General features: G+C 35.1%; 1 long non-coding RNA gene across 5 annotated transcripts in view; it reads right to left on the bottom strand.

Annotated features, from left to right (window-relative positions):
• Window positions 1-348: 348 nt before the first annotated feature.
• The window catches only part of LOC144320506 (uncharacterized), a 148,075-nt gene continuing 122,484 nt past the window's right edge, over window positions 349-25,939 (bottom strand). For 3 of the 5 annotated variants that reach the window (XR_013386130.1, XR_013386129.1, XR_013386128.1), the window contains 3 exons: window positions 8,460-8,505; window positions 7,931-8,059; window positions 349-3,831 (listed from right to left, as the gene is read on the bottom strand). This is a non-coding gene — a long non-coding RNA (uncharacterized LOC144320506). The remainder of the gene's footprint in view (window positions 3,832-7,930; window positions 8,060-8,459; window positions 8,506-25,939) is intronic. The other 2 variants (XR_013386131.1, XR_013386132.1) reach the window with 1 other exon arrangement.

The following is a 25,939-nucleotide window of genomic DNA, read 5'->3' as shown; positions in this document are numbered from 1 at the left end:
CCTGCATTTGAATATGCACATGTGTTAATTTTGGAAAAGAGGGGATCCCTGGGTGGCTTAGCAGTTTAGCGCCTGACTTAGGCCCGGGGTGAGATCCTGGAGACCTGGGATTGAGTCCCACATCGGGCTCTCTGCATGGAGCCTGCTTCTCCCTCTGCCTATGTCTTTCCTCTCTCTCTCTCTCAATCTCTCTCTCTCTGTCTCTCATGAATAAATAAATAAAACCTTTAAAAAAAATGGAAAAGAGATAGAGGGGCAAAGAGTGAAGCTTGACTACTCGGTTATTATCTAAATGTGAGTAATGATATTAGTCATCATTATGACTAATATCATATGATATGATATGAAATGGAATCCTATACTATCAATAAAATGAAGTAGATTAATATTTGTCTTGAAAATTATTTTTGTGATAGTGCCACTAGAGGCTTAAAGAAATTGGTTATAAATCAGTGATGTATAGTTTGCCTTTGGGTAAATATACATGTTTATGTATGCATGTATACTGTACATATTATATGTACCCATTACATGCAGTAATTTTATTATGAATATCTAATAAGACAAAAAACAAGTTTAATTTTAGCTTTTCTGATTTCCATAATTATACTTTTTATGAAACATCCTTTTCCTTGAGGGGAGGTGGCAGATGGAGAGACAGAATCCTAAGGAGGCTCCATACCCAGCACAGAGCCCAAAGTAGGACTTGATCTCATGATCCTGAGCCCATGACCTGAACCGAAATCAAGAGTCAGATGCTTAACCGACTGAGCCCCCCAGGTGCCCTGAGACATACTTTCTAAAAGTAATCAGAAGCTAACAATAAAAACACACTATAAATTGTATTTGCATATTTTAGCACTTACATTTTATTCTCAAATGTCTGAAAGCTTTATTAGAAAGAAATATTCAGTATCATTCAAAAAGACAACCTACTTATGTCCCTACTGCAATATGATACTAAATTTTGGAAATATTTTCTGTGTATTTAAGACTACTTGCACTTGAGAATAATTAGTAATAATCATACATTCAAGTAAGTCAAAATTAAACATTTTACTACATATAATAAATACAATTTTCTATTTTCTAGTTATATTAAATCTTTATTACTATTTATCTCAAATATATATTCATATATATCAAGTGGTATTAGTGACAACCTAAGCCACATTTAATACATTATACTATAGCATTTAAAAATATGAAATAAAAAAGCCCAAATGGGGGCATCTGGGTGGCTTGGTGGTTGAGCATCTGCCTTTTGCTCAGGTTGTGATCCCGGGATCCTGGGATCGAGTTCCGCATCGGGTTCCTCATGGGGAGTCTGCTTCTCCCTCTGCTTATGTCTCTGCCTCTGTGTCTCTCATGAATAAATAAGTAAAAGCTTTATTTAAAAAAAAAGCCTAAATGTATATTTCTATTTATATGTGCATAAGTGTATGTAGATGACATTTCTTTGCATGTAAGAAAATACAGGAAAAGTAAATGTGCCATTGTTACAAAGGAGTGTTAAAAATCCAAAAGGTTCATAAAACAGAATTTCTTAATCTAATAGAAAATCATTACATACATGACCTGAGTTATAAAAACCTACTTCATATAAAATTATATTTTCTTTTACCGTATTAGTGTCATTCTTAACAGAAAAGTTTAGAAGAAAAACACTAGTAAAAGTTTAGTATTTACTTCTTTCAGAGAAGCTGAATTGACTTTTATAGCATCACTCTTCCTTAAAAATATGCCATATCACATCGTCCTTTAAGAATAGAGTCCTAATCTTTATGAACTTATTGGAAATAGGTAAACTTTCTATCTTATCTATAATTTCTCTAAGAAAATAAGGCCCAACTTATGAGAAAAATGTGATGTTTAACAGAATGCTATTGAAAGATTTTAAATTATAGCACCCTTTTGATACAGCTTCAATAAAATTAGAGATTCTATTAAATAAATTTAAATTTTACAAAGCAGCCAATATTATGTATAACTGAATTAGGTTTGCACTTCATTGATATCAGTTTGAAGTCCAAACTCCTTCACCTAATAAAATAGCCAGATGGATTTACTTCCTTTCACATTGTACCTTTTTTTTTTCTTCTTTCTACCCTAGACTCAGGAAACATTAAGTTCTCATAGTTTGTCAAATGTCCAGATGCTCTGCCAACATCCAAATCTTTACACGTGCCACTCCTTTAGCTGGGAGCTTGAGAGCACACATTAAAACAAACCTCCGTTTCATTTGGCTAACACATTTACCTTCTCATTTCTTATTAGTTTGGTTCCATTTAGAGATGGCATTTTCTTTGCAGGATGTGTAGTGATTACCTACATTCTTTCTTAATTCTCCTTCATAGAGTAGCAGATCCTGGCTTGCAAGATCCCTGACCAGCATCCCTAGTGCCTGGTATAGTACCTTATGTTAGGCACTCAATACATCTTTGATGAATGGTGGATATTAATCCTGGCATATGGCTCAAAAGCATTTACTGCCAATCAAATTCAGGAATTAAGCTTTCCATTCATACTCCTGTTATGACAGTTTATCTTTTGATAGCTTAAATTAAATTAAATTAAATGGGTTGTTTATAAGTGTAAACATATGAAAGTATTTATTAAACCAAATGTCTATTGTGGTAAAGAAAATATTTTAGATTCAGTAAATCTCTTAGTTGATTTTAATACACAGGAATTTAAATTTTCTAGCCTCCCTCACAGTTGGGTGGGACCATAAGACTGATTTGTGGTGACTAGAATGTGGGCAGGAGTGATATATGCTACACCATGTGCCAGCCTCGCCTCTAAAACTTCCCTTCTGATCCCTCACAACCTCTCCACACTTGTCTCTCTGCCAAATGGAAGCAAACAGTCTAAGTATATTAAGATCCATGTATAATCCCTCATCACCAACACCAACTTGCTTTCCATGGTGAGTCAAACAAGGGATAAAACTGTTTAGCTACTGAGACTTCAGCACAGCTGTTTATAGAAATTAGCCTGACCTGGCTCAAACAGCAGTTTGCAAAACTTTCTCTAAAACAACACAGTGTGCTTACGATACTTAGGAGGAAAACTTGATAATTTTATAGAGGATGTATCAAGAGGGTTTAAACTGCAAGGCCCCTTTAAATAACAACTTTAACAAAGTTAGAGTGAGGTGAAATTTAAATTTTAGAAAAAGAAGAGTATGTTATTCCAGCATCTCTCTCCATGATGTTTTGTTTGGGAGGTTATTGGCAAATACAAAGTAGAAAGTTATAAAATGAACCCAGGTACCTATTAGTCAGGTTTAACAATTATTAACAATTTTGGTATATAATTATCCCTTTAAAGTTTAATCCTCTCAGCAAAACTAACATACCAGATTATCTCACTCATAAATACCTGAAGCATGTATCATGTTGACAATTGTTATATAAACCATACCACTTTCACATCTAAAAATTTTGTCATTAAAATCTCTTAATATTACCTAATAGATAGTCTAGCCTCACATTTCCCTAATTATCAACAACTCTCTCTCTTTTTTTTTTTTTTGATTGATAATCCACCAGCTCTTGAGTTACAGCTCCCGTTTCTTTGATTCCATGGCCTTCAATTTTCATCCTCCTTGTCATTAATTTTCTGGAGAAGCAAATAGTGTCTTATAGATGGTCATCTTACAAACTTGGGTCCATGTGCTTGTACAATTTGATTCGTAACCAAGTTTCTCTGGCTGGCTGATACAGTTGCTTCTGAGGCAACACATGATGTTTTGTAGAGTGTTGTGGAAAACTCTAAAATTCTGCTGGAATCAACATCTGCTGCTGCTGAAAAAGATAAAAATCAGGCCTAGAGAGGGGAAGAAAATTGGTAGGAGAATGTGGTTAGGTAAAGGATGGAAACATGAAAAAATATTCCTTCCTCTTTTTCTGGCCTTTCAGTCTCTGGCATACATCCCTAATGGCATCCCCATTTGTGCCTATTTCTCTGGACTTTTTCAGGTAATAGGCATATTCTTCCTGGTTTTTATTTTCCTTTTATTTTCTAAACAATCTGTTAGTGTGGTACCAGGACTAACTTGGCTTTAATACTGAGCTAATTCCATTCTATGAATTCTCCTCCATTTCCCATGTATAAAGAGGTCTGTTCACTATGGTTCTTTAAAAAGTGGACTATTCAAGCTTTACATGATCTCTAGAAATTGTTTGACTTACCCTTTTCAGTTTTTATTTCCTTGCTTTCCCAGTGTTTTATTACCAACATATACAATCAAAGCCTTGAGAGACTCCCTGCCAATCCTGCTAGTCTCTAGCTCTTCCTCCCTGCACACCTTCCTCTCCAGTGCTTGGCCCCATAAATTGTATTTGCTTTGGCATCCCTGAAATCGGAACTGTGAATTCTCAATGTGGTGGTATCAGATAGCTCCATATATAGCCCTATTCCTTTTACTAGAGCCTGAAAACGGAAGAGTAGGGAAAATCATACAATTTACCTCATTTTGTTCCTTTCTGTCAGAGATTGTTTTCTTACCTTGCCTGTGTTCTAGTGTCTGAAAACTGTTATTTCCTATATTTAGTCTAGTTATTTCCTATATGTATCATCGTTGTTTACAGAAGGGCAATAAATCGGATTCCTGTTACTCCATCATACCTGTGAGTAAAAGCCACTTGCAACTTTTTTAAGATTAAGAAAGAGAGAGAGCATGAGTGGGAGGCAGAGAAAGAGAACCTGGCCGTGCATGTAGCTGGATGTGAGTCTCAGTCTCACAACCCATGAGATCATGACCTAAGCTGAAACCAAGAGTCAGACAGTTGTTTAACTACTGAACCACTCAGGCAGCCCCCAGTTTTCTTCTAATTAGCATTTGCATAAGGACCTTTTTCATTATTGCACTTTAATCCGTATCTGTGTATTTAAAGTGAATTTCTTTTAAAGAGAAAAGGAATCTGCATCTTATTACAGTCTGATAATCTCTACATTTTAATTACAACTTTTGGACCATATATTTAATGAGATTATTGATACAATTTTGCTAAAATCTTGCTTATCTGTGTCAATTTTTCTTCATTTTGTCTTTCAATTTTTTTGCTTATAGTTGACATACAATGTTACATTCATTTCAAGTGTACAACATAGTGATTCAACTTTAATACATTAGGCTATGCTCAACACAAAGAGGTGTAGGGTACCGTCTGCCACCATACAACCCAATCACAGTGTCATTAAGTATATTCCCCATGCTCTATCTTTCAGCTCTGTGACATATCCATTCAGTAACTGGAAGCCTAAATCTCCCACAGAACATCATCCATTTTGACCATCCCTGTTTTCCTCTTTTTAACCGTATTATTTTAGATTAACTGAGTATAATATTTCCTATCCTTGCTATTGACTTACTAGCTTTTTATTTAATATGTTTGTCCTCGGTTTCACAATATGCATCTTTAACTTATCACCATCTACCACCAATTATACTACCTTTCATATAGATTAAGATCATTCAATAAGATATTTTATTTTTATTGTCATACATTTTATTCCTACCTAAACAGCCATTGTTATCATTTTTTGTTGTCATTATTTTTCATAATATTTTGAAAAACATTTGTGTGTCACTTATGCTGCTATGTTTGTCATCTGTGATATTCATTATTTAGATTGAAAGTTTTACATTTTCTGTAAAAAGACAGACAATAAATTGTTTAGGCTTTACTGGCTCTACATAGTTTCTGTCCAATATGCTTATTCTTTAAAAAAAAAATTAACAATGTAAAACAGTCTGACCTCTCAGGCTTCTCAAGAAATAGTGACAGATAGACACATCCTAAGTCAAATATGGCAGCAGGCTAAATTTTACCAAACCCTCATTTAGATGCAAAATTTTATCAAGTGCCATTTTCATTTTTCACAAATGCTTCCTTTCATCATAATTCTGTCACAAAGGTCTGATAACACTGAAATTTGTAAACTTTGGTTTCTCTAAAAAGTCTGTCTTCATATTTGAAGCGTATTTTTTGCTTGATATTCAATTTCAGGTTCACAGTTTTTTTTGTTATTTTGTTTTTTTTTTTTTTTCCTTTCAGCACTTTAATGAGGTTATTCCTCTTTGTGTTCTGGCAAGTTTAACTTCTGTCAAATCTATATGCATTCTTTGTTCTATGCAGAAGTGTCATTTCCCCCGCTGGCTACCATTTAGATATTTTCTCTCAATTACTTTTTTTTAGGGTTTTTTATTATTATTCAAATGTGCTCTGGTGTGGTCTGCTTTGTTTATTCAGCATGGTTTTGCTGATTTTTTATTTTCCCATGAAGTAAATTGGCCATTATCTCTAAATAATATGTAGACCTATCTGTATGCTCTCCAATAAAATGTTAGCCTGATATTGTCTCACTGGACATGATAATCCATTTATTTACAGTCTCTGTCTCCAGGACTTTTCCTCTATTGTTTTATTGCTATATCAAGTTCATGGATCTTTTTCTTCCATGTCTGTTATTACTCCCATGCAGTATTTTTTTAACTTTATTTTTACATTTCAGATATTGAATTTATGTCAAGTAGTTTCATCAGAGTCTTTTGTAACTTAATTGTTCTTCACTTCATGTTCAGGCTTTATTTTAAATCCTTGAACACATTAAATGTATAATTGTTCCTTTAAACTCCTTGTCTACTGATTCCAGCTTTGATTTTTCTGCATCTGTTTTTAATGATAGATTTGTCTCTTGATAATACTTTCTATTTTTCTACCTTTTTTGTATGCCTAGTAATCTTTTCTGTATGGCAGTTTTGCAAATCATTTTGTTTAATGTTCAATTTTCATGTATTTTTGTAAAGATTATTGAAATTTATTCTAGGTCACAATTTATCTACATTTCTTCACTTTATTTCTTTTGATGCTCGATTTCAGTTTGGACAGCTTCAGAGCAGATTTATCACTGGGGTTAGTTTAGTCTTATAGCTAAGATATGACCATTTTGGCCACTATATGATGCTCTGTGTATTAAGAGGTATTTTTATTTGGGATGATGAGAATGCCAATTGTTCTCAACCCTACGTGATCTTCATTAATTGTTTTACCCATTGCTTCCCAGTAGTTCCATCCCTGGTCCCCTTGGAAGGCTGGTCAATACTCAGCCAACTACTTGAAAGAATCCTTCTGTGGTCTCTCTAGCACACCCTCTTCTCTCCTCCCTTCCTCCCTACAGTTTCCTATTCTATCTATCCACCAACCTACCAATCAATCTCCTCTATTTCTTATGTGCTGCCCTTAAAATTATAGTCAATTTGATTTCTGCAAGTATCTTCCTATCTTCCCAACTCAACTAGGTCATGTTTGGATCCCCTCTGACATTTTCTATGACATGGATAGAAACTTTCTCTAGGTAATAATGCTAGAAGTCATAGGTATCATATTTCCCCTTCCATCATGAGACTCTCTCATGTAATCCATGACCTATGCTACCTACATTCAATGTGTGAAAAGTTATTTTCCACTCTCATCCCCGATTTTCTTGTAATTTACATTTGTAGCAGGGTGATTCTCTATGCAGTTAAAACTCTATAGGTGAAAATGAAACTGAAAAAGCATCTTTAAATAATACATAGTTCAATGTACACACTTTTGCATGAGCCTAAACTAACTGCCACCCCAGTCATGAATAGCAGCCTTTTATAATCTCCTCATCTTGTTGGTAAGCAAAACCTGGAATTTGCTTCTAATCAATATATGGCACAAGTGATTGATTTTTACATGCAATTAAATACTTCCAATGAACTTACTTTAAGTTAATCAAAAGGAGATTATTCTGGTAGCCTTAGTCTATTCAGGAAAGTCATTTAAAAGATGGTCTAGAAGTCCCAGATTTGAAGTAGACTATTGCTGACTTTAAAAAATTAAAGAGCTGCCAAAAAAATCTCTGCTACAATGAAATGAAATCAGTCAACAACCTGAGAGCAATTGCTGAGTGGATTCTTGCCTATTGAGCCTTCAGATGAGAATGCAGCCAACCAGGACCATGATTTCAGTCTTATGAGATTCTAAGCAAGAGTTCAGCTTGCAGTTCCCAGCCTTCTGACCTACAGAAATGGTTAAATAAAATGACTGCTGTTTTAAGCCATTTAGTTTGTGGTAATTTATAAGGTAGCATAGAATACTAATTTAACTAAACATAATGAACTCTTCAAATGATTCTAACTATTCATTAAACTGCATTAAATGCAGCAGCAGCTACAAATAGAGACATACCCTTTCACTAAATTGCCACAAGTCAGTATTGAGATCTAAGTTTCCAAAATGTGACATTCATTGATCACCATTTCCTCTATTTTCAGGCCCCTTCTTTAGAGAAGCTGGACTCCAAAAATCTCTTGACCTTCCCAGCACTTCTATTTCATTTCACTTTCCTTTGTCACCTTTACATCTTTCCTCTATTCCTACACTGCTTAATATATCAAGGCTAATTATTAATGTCATTACCTTACAAATATCCTGGTTCCACTTGCCCCTTTCTTGCTTTGCCATACTGTAGGAGAAAAACGTCAAAGCGAGAAAAAACTCATCATTCTCAGTTTTTTTGTTTTACAAATCAAAAATGTCTAACAAAAATCCCTTAAAACCAGAATGGCTCCTCCTAGGATAACATTATGACAAAATTATCCTAAATTACTATTATGTGTTTTCTTTTTCTCTCTACTTTACCTGGCTCTACTTTTCTTCTATTTAGCTGAAAGAAAGGAAAGCTCACAAGAGAACTTCCACATATTTCCACCCCACATCAGAACCCCTAGTAGTATCTGTACCTGCCTGTTTCCTATGTATTTTCACCTAAAGCCAAGAAATTCCTCCATTTTTACATGTTTCCATCTTCTCTAGTGTACTTATGGCCATTAATGTAGCAATTTCTTCCTCTTTCTTCTACATCAAATGTCATCTTTTCCCATCGTTACTGTTTCATATCTTTGTTGACTTTTGAAAATTAATACTCCTCAGAAGTACCATCTACAATCCCTGTTGTAGGCTGTGTTGTGTCTGCCACCCAACCTCCAATACCTAACAATGTTACTGTAATTAAGAGAAAGAGACACTACACTGATGGGCATATAAATTAGTACCACCTCCCTGGTGGACACAAAGAAAGAACACTGAGCCCAACAATTAATTTTAAGGCTTAGAATCATATGGAATTTTCCCTGCTAATTTTCAGACTTGCTGGAACCTGTGGTCCTTTCCCCTCCCCTAATACCTCCTTTTGGGAATGGTGATGTCTGTCTTACACTTGTGCTACACTGTATTTTATAAAGAGATAACTTGTCTGGTTTCTCAGGTTCACAGCTGATAAGGAACTTTGCTTCAGGATGAATTATATCTTTATTCTCAACAGTAGCTGATTTAGAGGATATTTATGTGAGATAATTAATTTGGATTTAATGTTGAAATAGGTGTAGACCCTTGGGGCTGCTGGGATAGGGTGAATATATTTTGCATTAAGGCCATGAAGTTTGAAGAACCAGACAGCAGAGTGCTATAGGCTATTTTATTTCTCACCAAAGTTCTAATCCAGAGTATCTCAAAATGTGACTATATTAGAAGATATGATCTTCAAAGAGGTAATTAAGTTAAAATGAGTTAACTACAGTTGACCCTAATCCTTAAAAGAGGAAGGTATTAGGAAACAGACACAGGAAGGATAGACCACAAGAAGGCAAAGACAAAAGATGGTCTTCTACCAACCAAGGAAAGAGGCCTAAGAATAAAGCCAACCTTGCTGATATTTTGATCTTGGATATACAGCCTACAGACTGTGAATAAATTAATTTCTGTTATTTAAGCCAACCAGTCTGTCACACGTTGTATGGCAGCAATAGCAAACAGTCTCCCTTTTCTTGCTTAGCCAAAGTCTAATTAGGCTTTTGTCCTCATTATGTAATTAAAACTCATGTTGTCAGGGCCATCAATAAACTTCACATTGTGAAATTCAATGTTTCTCTCTCATATTACACATTCCTTTTGACCAATAATCAGCATTCAGCACAAATGATCAGTATCACCTCTTTGATAACATTTTTTTCCCACTTGGTTTCCAGAATTTTACATACTCTTAGCATACCTCCTACTCTACTGTTTTTCACCCCTACTTTTTACGATTAGAGTGCCTCAATCTTTTGTCTTTACTATAGATGTACAACTAATCCCACATATTAATTCATACGTCTACTAAGATTCTCCAAAATATACACGCCTCTTTGATAACTTCACTTGTCTGTTTAGTAACATCTCAAATTAAACATGTCCAAAATTGACTCCTATTTCCCACTATCTATCTATCTATCTATCTATCCCCTGTAGCACCTCTATACAGATTTTATCATATATTTACTGTATTAGTTTGGGTTCTCCAGAGAAACAGAACCATTACTGGTACTGTGAGACAAAATCATCATCATCATCATCATCATCATCATCATCATCATCATCATTTCAATCCATTAATCCCATCAATTCTTTTCAAATGTAATGAAGAGAAGTGTTATCCCCATTAGGAAATTATTGAAGTTTGCAAACAAGAAACTGATGCATAATATCAAAAGTCTGTTTTTTATAGCCATTTCTTCAACTGTTTTATCACAACATAGAAAACCAAAAATAACACTAATATTTTATTGTGGGCAATTATGGTATCCATTAATAGTTACTGAGATGGAAGTAAATCTTGGGGACAAGAATAAAATGGTGAATAAGCAAACTCTTTTTTTTTGTCAGTAGGATAAAATTTAGTACACGAGATCATTTATAAGACTGCAATAAAAAACAAAAATACATTAGATATTATGGAAAAGAAAATACAATTTCCTTGTCTATGGAATGTGTAACACTATTTGTGTAGAAAATAGGGAGGAGTAGAGGTGGCATGGAGAATTTTGAGAACTAAATTTTCAGTTAATAATAACAAGAGCAATAATATCTTTGCTTTGCCATCCATTGACTTCCCCCATCAACATTTCAAACAATTGAGTATTTTCTCTGTCACCTTACACTTAGGTATTCACTATAATGTATTTATTAATATATTCCCATCCTTTAATCTGAGGTTTTCCTCCATAAATTTTGAGCTCCTGCATAGTGGTAATTATTTTCTTGTTACTACGTCATTGTTTCCTGAAATTAAGTTTCAGAAACTGGAATAACAAAGTCACTGAAATTAATGTGTATCCAAGTCCTAGTGCACTTGCTAGATATCTTACATACGTGTTTGCTCAATACATCAAGATAATGCTCACAGAAAAAACTTTAAAATATAAATTTCCCTCCTGAAATATATTTCCTGTATCTTCCACTGGAGTCATATTTTTTTTCTTGTCTTTTGGGGACACTGTGTCTCCAGTGAGGTTAACTGGATTTTCGAGAGTAGCAGGCCGCTATCAATCTTGGGAACAATATTTGAGTGTGCTATAGAGGGATACCATTTAGTAGAGGTAACTGTAAACCTCACTGACAGGATGGTTCTACAAAGGACAAAATATCAAAATAATAATGGCCAAACAATCACAAATTCACACTGAAATGCCAGGCATAACACTCTTGAACCAAGTGACAGAATGAAAGAATAATTTACAGAGGTATTTCTTATCTATTGTACCTCACCCCTAAAAACACATTGAAGCTATGTTGAAAACTACATTACAAGTTATTGCTGCCCTGAGCTTCAATAACGTGTAAAATGCCAGCAATGCACCTACTATAAACACATTGAAAAAGCATCTTAATACATTACTGCCTCCAGGAGTGGAGACTATGTTTATGGAATTGGGAAGTTATGACCCCATCTGTTATGTATGTCGAACAGTTTACCCACGGTAAAAAGGCTGCCATGCACCTTCACACATATCAGGAAGGGATAGTGGTGCTTGGCAGGGTGAATAAAACCTGGTGAAGAAACCATTTGTTTCTTAGCTCATTGCTCTTACTTACTCCTAAATCTGGCTAATATATTGCTGTTAAAATAGTATCTCACATAAAGTATTAACCATGCTACTTTCCTCAGAGAGCTTTCTTAATCCATGTTCAAAGATGGTATTAAAAATTCGATCAAATGTAAAGCACCAACAAATGACTCACTAAAAAGTAAAGGGAGAAAAGTTCCTTTTATGAATTGGAAAGGTCATTCAAATTACTGCTTCCTGCCATTTCCTAGGATCAAAACAACCCCATGTGAATTACATCCTATCTTCTAATATAAGATCTCACTGGTCAGCTATTCACAGACAAGCGACCATAACCTGGGAGCTAATTAGAAATGCAGAATCTCAGGTTCCACTCCAGACCTATAGAATCAGAATCAGCAATTCAACAAGCTCCCCAAGTGATCAACATGCAGATTAAAATTTGAGGAGCACTCTCTAGGGTCAAAGCAAATTGAAGAATTAATCTAGAATGACGCATCACAATCTATGTCTGCAGATATTTAGGTTAGTTTTTTTTTTTTTTACTTTTTTAAAAAATATTTTATTTATTTATTCATGAGAGACACACAGAAAGAGAGAGAGAGAGAGAGAGATGCAGAGACAGAAGCAGACTCCATGCAGGGAGCCCAATGTGGGACTTAATCCCAGGACTCCAGGATCATGCCCTGGGCCGAAGGCAGGTGCTAAACTGCTGAGCCACCCAGGGATCCCGAGATTTAGGTTAGTATTTTTAAAGTGATGAATGTTTATTTGTGAAATGTTAGACTAAATGAAGTAAGCTGCTGTCTCTACCGCTAGACTAACAGTCTATCACAAGTCCATGCATACTGTCACTGTCCGGAGAGGTATGTAGTATGTAAGGGTTTCTTCCTTAAAGAAGTAGAAATATCCAGTCACGTAAGTGAATTATTGCATGCCAAATATATAACAGGCCTAAATTGGTAAAAGAATATATTTTTAAAGGGAACAATACAGGAGTGCCTGGGTGGCACAGTGGGTTGAGCTTCCAACTCTTGGTTTTGGCTCAGGTTGTAGGCTTGGATCATAGGATTGAGCCCCAGTCAGGCTCTGTGTGCTCAGCATGGAGTCTGCTTGAGTTTCTCTCTTCTTCTTCCCCCACCCAGCTCCCCCACACCCTAGCTCACCTGCTTGCACTCTCTAAAATAAATCTCTTAAAAAAATAAGAAAATTATATAACTTAATGTATTTATATTGTTTTAGTAATGTAGACATATAGATATCTAGTTTATTTAAAAAGAACTACAGATCTTTCTTGACATACAATGGGGTAACATGCCACTGTTCAACTTTTTATGGGTTTAAGTAAACAATACAGCCAATACATATAACTTACTGAACATAACTCAGCCTAGCCTACCTTAAACATACTCAGAAAACTTATCTTAATCCACAGTTGGGCAAAATCATCTAACACAATGATTTTATAATAAAGTGTTGAATATTTCATATAATGTACTGAATACTATACTGAAAGTAAAAAACAGAATAGTTTATGAGTAGGGAGAGGTTCTCTGTCAGTTGTTCACCCTGGTGATCACGTGGCTGACAAGCAGCTATGACTACCACTGCCCAGCATCACAAGACAGTATCATACTGGATAGTATCACAACATCCCAAGAAATGATCAAAATTCAAAATCTGAAGTATTGTTCCTAATGAATGCATATTGCTTTCACGACATCGTAAAGTCAAAAAAATCTAAGATGAACCCTTATAAGTCAGGGACTGTAGATATTTATGGCCTAAGAGGAAAGATGTTCATGATATACAAAGTGAAAAAATGTAAAAAGTATACATGTAAACAGTACATATCAATTGTTACAAAGCACACAGGACATATATTATGTAACATACATGGCATCTATGGTGCAGACACACATATACACAAACAAGTATGTGAAGAGAAAACATACAAGAAAACTTTGTTATTCTGAGTGCTGCAGTGAGATATTTGGGAACTTTCCCTTCTTAAAATTTCTTAGAAGGAGTTTTAGGGCTAATATTTACTATATAGAGTTCCAAGAATTTTCTAGTAAAAAAAAAAAAAAAATGCTTTCTTTATCCAAATGCCACTATTTCTATTGTTAAGTAGCTGATTTTACTATTTGTCTCTGATCTTTTTAACAGGTTTTTTGGTCTTTCCTCTAGGAACCATTTCCATTAGAAAAAGTAAAGCAGTAGGCAGAAAACAAAATAATTCTTGGTAATGACTCAGACATATTTGGCAGGAGGAATATTCTAACAGAGTTCCGGTATTCTCTGTATAAATTATTTTATCCTTCCTTAAATTAAAATTAACATCATGGACTCTTGTAAAGCTCTGGTTGATCACGAATTGTGCCCTTAGGTGCCATCTATTGCCCCAACACCATGGATGAGTCATGATTCAGGGGAAAATTATGTCTTTTTACTTAAGAATATACAGTGTCTTGATTGTTGCTCTGGCGCCCCCTGGTGGTAGAAAGTCCTGCAGCTTAGGAAAATCGAGGAGAAACCCACTAGGAATCTGTTGTCTGGAAGATAAATGTGTTGCATCTTTCAGGTAACTTCTAAGATTGGAGCACTTTGGGATGAAAGTACATTTCAGCTACATTGATTTAGTGCTATGGCCTTCTGATAAAGGCACTGTCAGGCCCTCTGTGGTGCAAGCTTCTCTGTTCTTCCTGTGGGTTTTTAATATTTAGTATAGCAGCTGTTCACAGTCAAGTTCAATATCTAGAGATGTACCAGATAAGGTCACAGAGCAAACTTGATTCTCCAAACTGTTAGGATTTAACAGTTATGTGTGTGTTTGCTTCCTATTTTAAAATTTGGCCCTGGGTTTTGTGGGGTAATCATACAGTGCCCAGAAGAAGTTTTAAAGGCAGAAGTATTGAGTTGCCCCAGGCAGTCTTTGAGGTCAGATGAATATAAACTGTGTGTATATTGCAACAATTATGTATCCACTGGTGCTATCATCTATGAAGTACGAGGGTTGAATCAACATGTATATAACAGAATTATTAGGTTTAAAAGGCAATGCATTAGAGCATAATACTTAGTACATATTAAGCACTTGTTAGTCATACACAAAAGCTTTCTTTGTAATTCAAATAGAAGTACTTTTTAGTTTTCTTTAGTTTTAATACCAGGAAACTGCAGATGTCTCTCTTCTATTATGTGTAAATCAAACTGTACCAATAGGGAGATATATGGATAGATGTTTTTGCACAACACAGACTTCAGTTACTACAAGTTATTGATGGCCTGGATGACAATATGTATTCTGATGAAATAGTGATAATCCCCTTGATCATCTCTCAAAAGAGAATGCCTCCCAGCCCCAGTATCTGAATTTGGTCTAACCTGTGGGAGACAGAAATACTCTTAAAATCTCTCTGAGATTGAAAGATCTTTTATGACACCATTTCTAGGTGGTCATTCGAGTAGGCTGGGGAAGAGAAACACCCACTCCCAGTAGTCAGGAATGTGGTTTAATACTTGGCATTACCGATGTACTGATTCAGCCCAAGTGGCAGACAAGGAGTCCTGGATGGCCATCTGTTGCGATTATACTGACAGCTGCAACCTCTTCACTGAATAAGAACACCTGTAATGTCAATCCTAAGTGGACCAGCTGCATCAGGTTCCCACTGCAGCATTTTCTGAGGGGATTGGTGTTTATCCAGGTTTCTCAAGGGCGATTTTTACTTCCCTTGGGCACAAGTAAAGAAAGGCCTTTTACCATTCAAGCACCAAGGTGCATGCTATACTTTTGGGGTTTTCTCTAAAACTGAGTTGGGTATCTCACAACTAAAGTTCTGTCATCTGAGCTAAACACTGTTTTAGGGAAAGCTTTTTTCCCTCAGCATTTAAGCAAAGGCAAGCATTAGGTTCACATGTTAGATCTAAGAATACTACCCTAACATCATTAAAGCAACTACACATAGAATCTATTCCAGATCCCTATTGTTTTATCATTACATGAGTATGCCAAAGCCTCAGCAGCTTTCCCTTATAATGTAGGTTACATATAATATAGATATATACCATTTCTAATATATTTGTGTAGTTTCATTTAAGGTATATTACAACCGAATAGGGATAATTCTTTACATATATTTTCTGTCTATATGCATGTGAAGTATTTGTAGGGGGCACCTGATACTTCTCAATACTTATTTCTTTAGGTACCTACATAAATATTGTGCAAAAACACATATATAGTGATTATAAGATGCTCTTTAACTGCTTCACAAATATTGATTTTTAGAATTCTCCTGGAAGCCCTACTATATTCCTACTGCTACTGTAACAAATTATCATTAACTCAATGACTTAAAAAAACAAATTTATCATCATTCTGGAAGTCAGGATTCTAAAATGGATCTCACTGGGCTAATGTTAATTTAGCAACAAGACTTTCTTCTATAGGCTTGAGAAAAGAATCCATTTCCTTAGCTTTTCTTGCTTAGAAAGGCCATCCACATTCTTGGTTCATGGCTCAATTCCACCATCTGCAAAGCCATCAGTGGCCAGTCATGCCTTTATCATGCTACATTATCCTTGTGCTCTGCTTTCATCGCATTACCTAACTCTGAATTCCTGCCTATTTCATTTTTAAGGAGTATTTCTCCATCTCAGGACTGCTAATCACATCTGCAAAATCTTGTTTGGAGGTCCATGGACATCTTTAAGGGGCCATGATTTTGCAACACGTCCATAATCAACCTCATTGTACAAATGAGGAAACAAATTCAGAAGTTGAGGAATTTTTTTTTTTTTTAAGTTGAGGAATTTGTCCAAGGTCACACAGTTAATTAGTGGCAGAGTTTGGATTTGAAATAGGTAAGCTGGCTTCAGAGTCTCAGCCTCTAACAACTACAGTTTAATATCTGTAGACTGAAAGACCAAAGAATGAAAGAAGAAATGGACCAGAGATTTTTTTTTTTTTTTTGGTCTCTATAATCACATACAATGCCAGCTGGCATTTAATGAATTCAACTATTACTATCAGTTAAATAATTACAGGGGGAAAAAAGACCATAGAAAAGAGAACTTAAAGACAAAAGAAACAATACCCCAAAATAATAACTACGGGCCAGAGATTGATCATGTTTGGTATACCAACTGCCAGAGGAAGGCTGAAAGATACTAAGACACAAATAAGAATCACAGTAAAAGATAGACTGTGTATTAAAATAACAGACAACTTTAAAAAAGCAGAAGAAAGTGAGTAGGCTCTGAAGGAGAGATCAAAGGTGCCTAATAGAGTGGAAACCATAAAATTAGTATTTGATTGGGTAATCCAGGAATGCATATAAAATGAAAATTTCTTATCCCATCATATCCAATGACAAACCGCACAAAATAACCAAGGTCATTCAATGTATAAAATATTTTGGTTTGTGTTATAACATGTTGGAACTCCAGGTTGAACTCTAGTATGGGATCCTTAACCAATTTAGAGATTTTGAACTGAAACCAGGATATTGAGAAAAAAATAGAACACACTCAATAACATTAGTAACTTTTTACATAAAGGTAAAGACATGGTGTATGTATCCAAATAGGACAGCATTCTGGGCATGACTAAGTAGATGTGTATCATGTTCTCCAATTATCTACTCCTTTTCAGAAACAAACAAAAAAACTTGGTCTTCTACCAATTATAATTCCATTTATTCACTATTTAGGAACTCTTTTACAGTAAGCATTGTGTTAAAAGGCATAAAGAATGTCATATTCCCAGCCATCTATGCATGTGTTTAAGATGTGAGAGGACCATTTTAAATACAAACATTTATAACATTGATTTATCTTATTTCCAAAGAAATATATATTCACTCTAGACAGCTTAGAAAATATAATTATTCTAGCAATCAACTAAACATCCTAATAAATGCTAGTGTTATCAGTTGTTTCAATAGACTTTTTTACTCATTAAAACATCTGCACCTTAAGAAAAATCATAAGTTTCTAAAGTTGAATCAACTTTTAAAAACTTTAACCATGTGTTTTGAACAAAATGCTTATGCACATTTCCCCCTATCATTAAATACCATCTTGTCTAATGGCTACATACTATTCTGTTGTAAATGCACACCATAATGCATTTAGCTAAGCCAATTTTATTTGTGATTTGATTAATTTAGTCATGGAACTATATATTTCTCTAAAATGTTTGCTCCACTATCCCTGCGGTAACACAGCTCCATAATGTCTATCACTACTTTCCATCCAACTGTATTGTAGCACTTCCAGTGTCTTGAAATTTTGTTACAATGGATAATACCTTTTCATTAAATATAGAACTCGGGAAAAGTTTTTAAGGTCCTTTAGACCTAGAAATATAATCAATATAATCACTTTAGAAAAGGTTGCTAAGACATGATTTTTTGTTTCTCATTGCATTTACATGATTTCTCTAAGATTACAGACTATGCATTATTCTACAACATCTTTCCTTGCACCACCACTGCAGTTACCTCAAACTAGTGAAAACTATCATGAAAACAAATATGCCTTGTAATCAACAAAAAGGTAACTTCCCATGAAAGTGCTTTTGGAGAACTGAACAGTAGAATTATTCTCAGCAGTAGTCAGAAGTGAAATACATCATGTGATAAAAGCTTTACATCATTAAATATTGATACTGTTTTCACGATTTAATGTTGGATGGTATGGGACAATGAAAATCCAGAAAAGAGAATCAACAAGTGAAAATCTTCTTTTCAAGTGAATTCCTTGTTAACTGGTTGTCTTATAACCACGAAGCAGTTTGGACCCACAAGCAAACATTGCCATGCCCCTAATGTCTCATTCACATGGTAGAAATAATCTTCACACACAAAAAAATGTGTGGATTTAAGTTTGTGTGGTGAAACCTACTTGGTACATACTAGATTCATCATTTTTTCCCTTAAAAATATGCATTTGACATATTTTTTTAAATTAACATTAAATTTTCAGAAAAATCACACAGGAGCCAGAGGTACTCAAATTTAAGACTGGATTCAACAATACAAAGAATATGATTAAGATTAGTCTGTTTTTTACAGATCATTTATCTACATAAGAGATCTTAAAATAAGTCTTCTAAAATCTCTTGTGGAAAAATACTTAAACTCCTAAAATTCATACTTCAAATATCAAAATACTTCATGGTAAGATACTTCGAAGTAAAATTAAGGCACATAACAATACCAATGAACTGTGGCTTTAAAATATTCCTGATTCAATTACTAATGAAACATGTAGATGACATTTCACTAGTAAAGAGTGAGGATGAGGCATACTGGCTGTCATTTTCAGCTACTTCTACTAGCTCTTCATATAAGGACAATTCTAGTTTAAGCCCAGGCCATGAATTTGTTTTGTGTGAATGGATAGATGTTTCTCTAGAGTCTCTGTTTTCTAATAAATGCATACTTCAAAAAGGACAAGAAAAGAATTGGTCCCTACTATATGAGAGTCTTAGCGTTTGCAATTTTTTTTCCATTCCAAGAATTCCTGAGGAGATTCTCAATTCCCCCAAAAACCCACCTCTTCCCCAAGAGCAGTGCTTGTTAGTTAATTATTAGTTAATTATCCCCTGGAGGTGACAATAGTCTCATTTCACTCAAGCCAGAACTCCATGCTCAAAGATATCAGCCTCTGAGTTCTTTTTGAAAACAATAGGTTTGGACAGCATAAATGGAGGCCATTATTTAGATTGACCTCAGTCACTGGAAGACCTACATATGGGTGTGGATTTGACACTTCCACAGTGATAGGTTATAATGGACTTTAAAATCAGGACCTAGACAGAACTAGGGCTACTTATATGCCATTAAATTAAATTAAGCACATTTCCTAGTACAGAAAAAAATTTCATCATTATTTGTTAATACCGCAGCCACAAGAAAAAAAATACTCTGAATATCCTGATTTGGCTTTCCTTCTAGGATCTGGCTGGCATAGAATGACATGACTAATGAAGTAATTCCAAGAGACCATATAAAATCACTCTGCCAGCACAGCCACCTTTATTGCTTTCACTAATATTCAGGCTATTGTGAATAACTTATATTTTTGGTACCTCTAACATGACAGATGTTGCACTAACTACTTAACATGCATTGCTTCTGATATATCTTGCAACATCAATGAGAATTTTAAGTATATTCAAAACAATGGCTTAGAGGGGTGGTTGGCTTAGACTCTGCCTGTTTCCAAGGCTTGCCACTTCACTAGGATGCACTATTTCTGTTCATTTTTACAAAACATGTATTGTGTTCAATAAGGTACTGTGACTGTCACCTGTTTATAATAATAAATAATCTGGCTTTGGGAAGCTGGCTGGATCCCCAAATCAGGGCTTCACCTCCAACCATACTCTTCCCCCCATGCATCACTTACATAGAGTAACTTCAGAGTCCAGCCTGGCATGCCACTTTGCAAAACCTCTTCAAGTAGCCTTAGTTACATCCAAATTTTCTCAACTTCATTAGTACCTTGTCAAATCTTTCATTATAATTGTACAATTTCACATTGTAATCATTTACACCCCTATCTTTATATTAAAATGCAAGGGACTTGAAGATACGATCCATGCTTGTAATCCCAGTTCTTAATACATTGACTGGGAAAGAATAGATATTAAATAAATAATTGTTGAATGGATTACTCTGTCTCAAGAAAGATGATTTGCTGTGGAGGGATGAAAGCTGCCCCCTGGCAGGTCTGGTCTAGAAAGGATGTCTGATACTGTGAATTGTTGCTTGGAGCAGTCTTACTGCTGTGTAATTGTTTCAGCATTTCCCACTTAATCAATATTGTCTTATACGTATATTACCACATTCAATCTAGCCATCCCACAATTTACTTCCTCTGATAGAACTCTTTTGAAATACCACATCTACAATTTGGTGCGGATTACAAAGATGGGATTTGATCCTTGTAGATCAGGGTCTATGATGGTCAGAATTAGTTGGTAAGAGTCCAAGAGAACAAAAAATGATCAATTATCTAAAGGTTTTATGGCTTATTTAAATGCAGTGCTGGGGTGCACGTGTGTGTGTGTGAGAAAGAGAGAAAGAGCAAGAGAGAGAGAGCGAAAGAGAGACAGAGACAAAGACAGAAAGCTCAAGAGTGAGCTCGGGGGCAGGGGGCAGTGCATACAGCAACAGTAAAGCAGTTAAGGGTTTTGAAGATGAGTGATGGAACTGGCCACAAATAGCCCTGAGAAATGAGAAGTCTTATAATGGTGGGAAGACACAAAAAAAGTTAAGGTCTCTGGTAAAGAACAGTATCAGGAAAAGATGTGTAATCAAATTTTAAAGTTAAGGCTGAACTGAGCTTATGGAGTGATTAGCAGATATGAGAGACATATATTCAAAGATGTTTATCTGAATGAAACAATGACCTCACCATTCCTATATGAGGAATTACATCGAGATTTGTAAGATTCTTCTATTTTTAAGGCATCTATATGTTCTCAGTATAGCTAGATGTCCTCAACTGAAAAGAATATAGCCATGTATTTTTAGTTGTATTAAGTAGTGTTTAGGGATTTGGGAAGGCAGAGAAATAGAAAAATCAAGCCAGCTAGGTTATATACAATCATGTCACCTCAACAGCTTTACTAGTACCTCTACTTTTATTGATTTTATCTATTAGATTTCTTGGTAAGCCTTTGGGGAATAAGTATTGTTGCCAAAATGAACGAACACACAGAAAATAAGATCTAAAAGATGAATCTATCCATGTTCAAACAGAAAAAATATGGGGGAACGACTGGGCATTTAAAACAGAGAGAGTAGGTATTATGCCAGTGATGGAAGAGCCTGAGAAATCAAAGCAAGCTCTGGAAAGCAATCAAGAGAATAGCACTATAGTAAGCCTCTACCACCATGCCAGGGCTGCAAGGATGAAAGGCAGACATAGGCTACAAGAACCTAGAACAGGGTCACCCAATCTCTCCTGTCCATTTTGTGGCTTCACTTTCTCTGCAAGTCACATTTTCAGACTTACCTTCTTTGAAAGATCTTTATAGCTCTGTAAAACATTCTCATGAAGATGCCAATAAATTCAGATAATTTCCAAAACAAGTAGGTAAGCTTATCACTGTGACAGAGTGAGACATCCTGATAATTAAGGCTTGGGTAAAATGTCAGGTACTCACAAGCCTAGAGTTAGATTATGTTAAAGACAGATATGGAATAAATTTTAAAAATCACTAAATCTGAAATCATCATGGATTAGGGGTGGAAGTGCAGTAGATGTTCTTCAGAAGAAAGGATTTATTGCCACCAGAAATATTCACATTCACTGCACAAAGCTTAGCTTACCTGAGAGTTTATTCTGTTCATAACATAACTAACTACACTTATTCAAAAAGCATATTGGAAAACAAATGAAATACCGAAATACAGATTAGCTTGGACTTCCCACATATGTAATGTTTGTGAAAAACATCATAAATCTTTGCTATTTAAGTATTAGTAAAGCTTTGTGACATTTGTGCATGACACATACTTATAAATGGAGACCACAGTTGAAATTTGACTTTCTAGAGAGACACAGGAGCATCTCCAAGTCTTTTTCCAGCAATATATGCATAAGCCAATGTTTTCGTTGCATGATAAAGCATCCTTAATGTGGAAGGAGGACTTAATGTGGAAGGAGGACATGAGAAACAGACTCCCTGGCGTATCACTGGATTCAGCAAGCAGCAGCACCAACTGCCAATTCAGAAAAGGGGAAGGAAGATCAAAAAGTTGGAAGTAGGAGAGTCGTCCGTCATGTCAGCAGCTATTCTGAAGACGCCACTGTGATGGCCTTGGTATAGGACAAAGAAAAAGAGTTTCCCTGGGTGCACCAGTGAACACTGGGGTTTCACCCACTTGGGCAGTTATATTTGTGTGAGAGATGTTTACAATTCAGGCAATACGTACTGTAAAGTATCAGCTGAATTAAAAGCTTGACCTCTGAAAAATATACCCTGTATCCAATGTTATGAGATTATGGCTTATTTTCTTACATTGTAGAGTTTATATTCAACAGTATTAGGATGAAAAACTGAAAAGCAGCTTCAAAAAGTGATTAGAAATCAGCACTACATTACAAGAAAGTGAGCATAAAATTTGCTAACAGCTTTTCATCACGTACATCACACATAAATACCACAATAATAATACATATGACAGAGTATCTGCTTAGTTATCACAATATTGCAATTCTTAGAAGTTTTTTATTCTAAATTTCATTTCAGAGTAACATAAAAATACAGCAGTAAAATTAAATAGCAATGGAAAATAACAAGAGAAGGGAAAGGCATTAGTTATAGGAGTAGGAAGGAATATTTTTAAGCGAGATTGGATTTGCAATACATAATAGGTCAATGAAGCAAATAGAGAAGTCGTATTAAAAGGCAAGATTTCAATATTGCAGGTGGGTGCAATAGGTGGACAGAATGAAATCTACAGCTAAAGGGGAGATAGGAAGAGGCGGTAATTGTATTTGAAAGTATAGGGTGATGTGTTTACTATGATTAAAAAAAAAAAAAAATCTCCAAAAACGAAATCATCATCATTACCTACAGTGTAAAAATGTTTTCAAATTAACATCTTTCTATATTGTCTAAACTACTTCCTGAAGACGTTTAACCTAGAATCGTGTTGCAGAAAAATTGATCTGACTTTGCCACCAGTCATCAGCTTTGAACTTTGACAGTATACTATTCTGACTCTACATCTAAACATCGAGAGACCAAATTCTTAATACTTATTTGAATTGATATTATTTGTGGAAATGGAGTTATTTCAGAGGAGGAGAATTTCTTTCACACTTTGGAAAGTAGGCAGCTGATACCAAATCAAAGAGACACTGGTAAATTAAAATCCTCTTTCATAAAATGTGATGCCTGGCTTGGGAAATAAAATATAGAGATAATAGTATACCACTTTGAATCATATTTGAGTTTGCTTTCTGTACTTACCTCATAATTAATACCCTTTAGAAGTAACACAGATGTTTAAGACAAAGGTCCAAACATAAGGAACAACGACACTATCTCAGTTTGCTTCAAGATGTGGGCTTATTTTATCCTTGTCCATTATTCAAATCAGTATTTGTCCATCTCAGTAATTCTCTACATGCCAGAATCCTAATTTTTGACCTAATGATATAATAGTATTTGCCAATTTTTGTCACCTAAATGTTCACTTCCTATGTCAGGCAGAAATCACCAGTCTTTTCTTTGAGGAAAAAACAAAAAACAAAAACATCACCCAAGTTAGAAAATAGCCACATATATATATATTTTTTTTGCTTGTGCTTATCTTTGCACCACTACTTTTACAAATGAAGTGCTTAGCCTCCTTGATTAAATGTTTAGACTTCACATTTAATCCCTCAAAATAACTTTCGGCCAGATATTTATCACTGCAAAAATATGTAAAAGAAATATAGAATATAAAATATACAAAAGTACAAAATATATAAAAGATATAAAACGTATTATTGGTGTAGATTTACTGTGGAGAAAATTTTGGTAGAACACAGAAAAAGTCTAATATTTACTAGAAAAGTCAAATGCAACAAGGTTAAGTTGTTACTGAATTAGATTTATGTTTCGCTGATGTGGGATTTTGAGAAGTTCCATACAAATAACTTTTCTGATGGTCCACGTCTGATATTTTAGGGAATAATGAAACTAGTTCTTAAATAAAAGAAGGAGCTGCTAAATAGTGTGTGAGAAATGACTTTTGTAGCTTAAGTACATTTTCCTTAACAAATATATGGGTAGCACTAACTTGGATTTGGTAGAAAAATTTCAAACCTGAATTAAAAAAAAAAAAATAAAAGAAGTGGAGAAGTATTTGTAACTAATGTAATTTACTATTTTTTTTTTTTAAAGATTTTATTTATTTATGATAGTCACAGAGAGAGAGAGAGAGAGAGGCAGAGACACAGGCAGAGGGAGAAGCAGGCTCCATGCACCGGGAGCCTGACGTGGGATTCGATCCTGCGTCTCCAGGATCGCGCCCTGGGCCAAAGGCAGGCGCCAAACCGCTGCGCCACCCAGGGATCCCTAATTTACTATTTTGAAATAGCAAGTGTTACTGTCCATTTTCCATGGAGCTAACCAATTTAAATATATCTCCCTGTATATGCATACATCTAATTCTCATAGTTTTTAATTACTAGGTTCTTAATCTTTAGTGGTCTCTGAAAGGCAGGTAATGACCTTATCTAAGTCAGAAGAATGGAACAGAACTAAGCAGTCATTTTAAGAATTGTTTAGTGAGGGCAGCCGGGGTGGCTCAGCGGTTTGGCGCCGCCTTCAGCCCAGGGCGTGATCCTGAAGACTAGGGATCGAGTCCCACATCGGGCTCCCTTGCATAGACCCTGCTTCTCCCTCTGCCTGTGTCTCTGCCTCTCTCTCTGCATCTCTCTGTGTCTCTCATGGATAAATAAATAAATAATGTCTTTAAAAAATAAAGAATTGTTTGGTGAACTGATAAAATAATTACAATAAATATGTTAATTTCATATGGAAATATTTGTCATGCTAGGTGAACGCTTTTTAAAGTTATGGGTTTTAGTTTATTCAACATCTATGTTATTTCCAGGCATTGCTTTAGATGCTAAAAATAGAGTAAATACAATTAGTTAAGTATTTGCTATCATGGGGTTAATTGGGTGAGTGATTCAGAAAATAGAGAAAATACATAGTGACATATTATTTGAAAAAACAATTTTGATAATTGAATTTGAGATTGAGTGCCAGAGTGCTAGATTGGCTATTTAGGTGAACAATAGAGGACCTGAGAGAGTTAGCCATGCTTGGCACCAGGAAGAAAACATTTTGAATAATACCTGATCCATGGCCCTGTAATTCTCATGGTCTCAGAGAAAAAACAGGCACGTATTCAGTTTGTTATCCAAGATAGATGTGGTTAAATGACATGGAAAGGTAAACTAGCCTCAGAATAAAGAGTTCAGGTAAAA

Source organism: Canis aureus, chromosome 9 (assembly GCF_053574225.1).
Source record: "Canis aureus isolate CA01 chromosome 9, VMU_Caureus_v.1.0, whole genome shotgun sequence".
NCBI classification, from domain to species: Eukaryota; Metazoa; Chordata; class Mammalia; order Carnivora; family Canidae; genus Canis; species Canis aureus.
Note: the sequence above shows the minus strand (reverse complement) of the source record. Positions and strands in the feature narration are given on the sequence as shown.